Source organism: Lipotes vexillifer, unplaced genomic scaffold (genome assembly GCF_000442215.2).
Source record: "Lipotes vexillifer unplaced genomic scaffold, Lipotes_vexillifer_v1.1 scaffold855, whole genome shotgun sequence".
NCBI classification, from domain to species: domain Eukaryota; kingdom Metazoa; phylum Chordata; class Mammalia; order Artiodactyla; family Lipotidae; genus Lipotes; species Lipotes vexillifer.
The window spans coordinates 498,374-502,464 of NW_006769393.1; positions in this window are offsets into that span (position 1 = coordinate 498,374).

The window sequence follows — 4,091 nt, forward strand, 5'->3', positions numbered from 1 at the left end:
TTTTGGGTTCACTTTTTGATTTTCCTAAAACCTGTTGCTACCATAATTCCTTGTTTTGCTAACTCTAAGGAAAACCTACCATGGATGAAAGCAAAGAACACGCTTATATTTCCATCTTCTTGAACTTTGGAGTCTGCAGCTTTTCTACGCTTCTCCTCAGTTTTTATTTCTTGCCACACAAGAAGGATGCTTTAATATAACTGGTGAAACAGTAATAATACAAGAAGGAGCAGAATAATACAAGAAGGAAATAAGATTTCCAGAAATTTTTTGAAATTTTTTTTATATTTAAATATGCCCTAGCTGTCCTTTTACAAGTCTCTTACAAGGAGGGGTGCAAAGGGACTCTGCCACTGATCATATGTTCTGATATATTTGAACAGCCGAGATTTATAGAATCTTCTCCTCATATTTACCCACTCACTCATTCATATATTCAACAAACATTTGACCCCTTCTGGGAGCTCAAGGATATGAAAGACACTGCAGTTTGAGGTACCTACACTGCTTTTGGTCTATATAAATCCAAAGTTTAGCCTAATGCTTGGTACATAGTATAACTATATCACAGTTGTTAAATGAGTAGTTGATTTTGTAAAAGCTAATGTCTGCTGGCATAGAGTAAGTAAATGAGCTCTGTCTCGCAGTTTTCTGAGTAGCTGTGTTGGGAATTTACATGGATGTCCAGCATGGTGTTTTCAAAAGATGAGTAACTGTAATTTGTATTCGTTTAAGTCTTTTCAATTCATGAAGTCTTTATACAATTTTTCCCTTGGAGCTGGCTACTTATTTGCTATTTTATAGTGGATACAAGTATTAGAAACAGAAAGAATTTACAAAACAAGTTATGAAGAAATCTCAACATGGATGGTACATAGAGGTTGTGAAGAGGAGACTTGGGTTTGGGGCTCGGTTCCTTAACTGAGTTCCTATGTGATTGTCACTAAGCCCCTTCTCTGTGGGCACCAGATATCTGATCTGAGAATGAGAAAATGAGGTTAGATCAACTCTCAGCGTTTTTTTTTTCTTTTTTAGCTCTAAACTTTTAAGTGACATTGAAGTTCAAAGAATAGGAATATTGGAAAAGGCAGTGTGGTATTGAAGAAAAAGTCAGGCAGGCGTAATTCAGATTCTAGCTGCTCTGCCAACTGTGTGACTGGGGGTCAGTTGCTTAAGGAAACCTTAGAGAAACAAGGTGGGGTAGTAGGGAGGAGCCTGGGCTTCGGCTGAGTTCAGTTCCCAGTTTTGCTATTGGGTAACCCTGTGACTTGGGACAATTTATTTTTTTATTATTTTTTAAAATTAATCTATTTATTATTTTACTTATTTTTGGCTGCGTTGGGTCTTCGTTGTTGCACACAGGCTTTCTCTAGTTGCAGCGAGCGGGGGCTACTCTTCGTTGAGGTGCGTGGGCTTCTCACTGTGGTGGCTTCCCTTGCTGCAGAGCACGGGCTCTAGGCACACAGGCTTCAGTAATTCTGGCACATGGGCTCAGTAGTTGTGGGTCTTTAACATGTCTTTTTTCTTTTTTTTTTTGAGGGATTGGTGTAATTGCAGAAGGTCTTACAGAGATATGACTGGAGCTGGATTATGATGGATTGTTAAGATTCATAATATCATTCTCACTAAATATCTAGCATATTATTTTTGAAAGCAAACTGTATGTGATAGGCATTGTTCTAGGCCAGAGATGAATATGAAAGACTAAGTACCCACTCTTTTTTTTTAGCATATATCCTAGAAAAAAGACCTAGCCAATCTAAAAATAAATAAATCGTTTTGGTAGCAAAAATTTCTGTAAAGTAAATGAAGCAATGCTAGAGAATCATGACTGATGGGAGAGAGTGTGGAATGAGATTTAGAAAACTGTTAAAGGTAAAATGTATAGGCATTGAATATTCTTTTGAGGGTTTATTAAGGGGAAATTTTTCTTTGTACGTTAGTACAAAGTTGAATAATACATTTTCCTTTGACTTACATTACTTTATAACCACTTTTTCTGGCTATTTCACGTAAATCTTAAATGTCTGTGGTCTCCTCCCTTTACGAGTTGTTTCTCTGTTTCAGGTTCTCTGACATTTGGATGATCCAAATCGTAATGAATGCACACTGGGTTGTGTCTACACTGTGTCAGGCAAATGAGGCGTTTGACAATTTTAATTTTAATTCAGGGTTTACTTTTCGGGTTATATAGGCAGAGCCATAGATGACTGAAGCACTTGTAGTTTTAAATTTCCTGCAAGAATTTGGAAGGAAGTTTCAGGTGTAGTGCTTGGTTCAGGGTTTTGGGTGGGTGTGGCTGTAATATATCCATCTTTCTTTCCATCTGTCTTTGACCACATGAACATGAGCACAAGAAAGTCTTGTGAACTTTGGAGGGGTAATTAAACAGGTGGAAAATGAGGCCAGGAAGTCGGCTTTGATGCTATGCTACCCCACCTTGCTCCTTAAGCAATTTCAGATGGGATGCACATGGACACCATGACGATGCACTGTCAGGGTATAAATGATGTGCAGGAAACCAAAGGACATTCAAATCCAGACAGCTACAGAACATCTGGTATGAATTTTGCATTTTCTTTTAATTCTTTAAAATTGGGGGGTAATAGGAAAAGGAAAATAGAGCTATTTTTAAGTCCTTTCCATACAGGGGAAATGGAGACAGGAACAGCAGCTGTTTTCTATGGAAGAATGAATGGGAACTCATTTTCCTGAGAACTTCTATGTGCTAGACATTACACAATGAGACAAGCATTATCTAAACTGAACAACAGTCCTACCTAAATTTGAACAACAGTTTTCCGTGTACAGAGATCATTCATTCTTGTTCATTGATGTAATCCTAACAAATCTGTTTCACAGTTATACAGTGGTTCAAAGGCACTGAGTTCACAGTTCTGAGTTTTGATCAGAACTGGTGGATTCAAATTCTAAATTCACTACTTTCTTGGTATGTGACTTTGATGAGTGTCTTTCTCTTTGTGCCACATTGTTTTTATTTGTAAAACAAGAATGAAGATAATATTGACTACCTGTGAGGATTGAGTACTGTAATAATTGTAAAGCACTGAAACTAGGACAGTGGCTGGCATATAGCAAGAATGTAATACATGGTAGCTGGTATTATTATTCTAATTTTACAATCTAGGAGAAGGAGGCTTTGGAAAATTAAGTGTCTTACCCAAGAACATGCAGATAACAAGTGGCAGTGTTTAACCTTAACTTCATTATCCTGACCCTGGCTGAGGCTCTTATTTTTCCGATATGTATTACATTTAATATCCTATGATTATACGGAGGGAAGATGTCAGACATATCACCTGCTTTTAAGAAACTTTCCTTGTCTTTTCTTTCTGGAGGGTAGAAGGAGACCCATATCACAAGAAGCTGTAGAAAAAATGGGTGTTGATCTATATCTTACTTAGCATTTATTAGCCTTTACCCAAGAAGATCAGAAGGTGTTCACTGAATACATTCAAAATATTTTTTATCCTATCTTCACAAAGGTTACATTGAATGATGAATAAAACAGTATTAGTTGATAGAAAGCTTTAATTTGGGGGAACTAGCAAATTCCCCAAATATATCCCACTATAATGGGATTAATAATAATAATAATAATACTTTATTTTTGCAAACTGGAGGTCCCTTAGCTAGACCAAAGGAGAATCTATTTTGGGGTGGAGAAGTAGGCATAGGAGCCAGGTAAACAGGTCAACAGAAAATTTCTCTTTGTATGAATCTATTTCACTCTCCGTCATAATTCAGTGATTTCCATTGCTCAAAAGGCAAAGTTCAATATGCTTAAAAGGGACTGAAAGGCTTTCCAGAAACTGAGTTTGCCTTCCTCCTCTCCCACCTATCTCCCACGACTTCTGCTCTGTACTTGAGAAATACTGAATTGCTCAGCCTCACACTGTATGAATCTACACATGAGTCATCTCTCGCACTTTTTTCCACTGTCCACTATCCCTTTGACATCAGTTCTTTCCCAGACTAAATTCTACTCATTCTTTAAATCTCGACTCGGGCTCATCACTTCTGGAAAGACTTTACAGACAGGGTCAAAAGCCTGTTCTCATCCACATAAC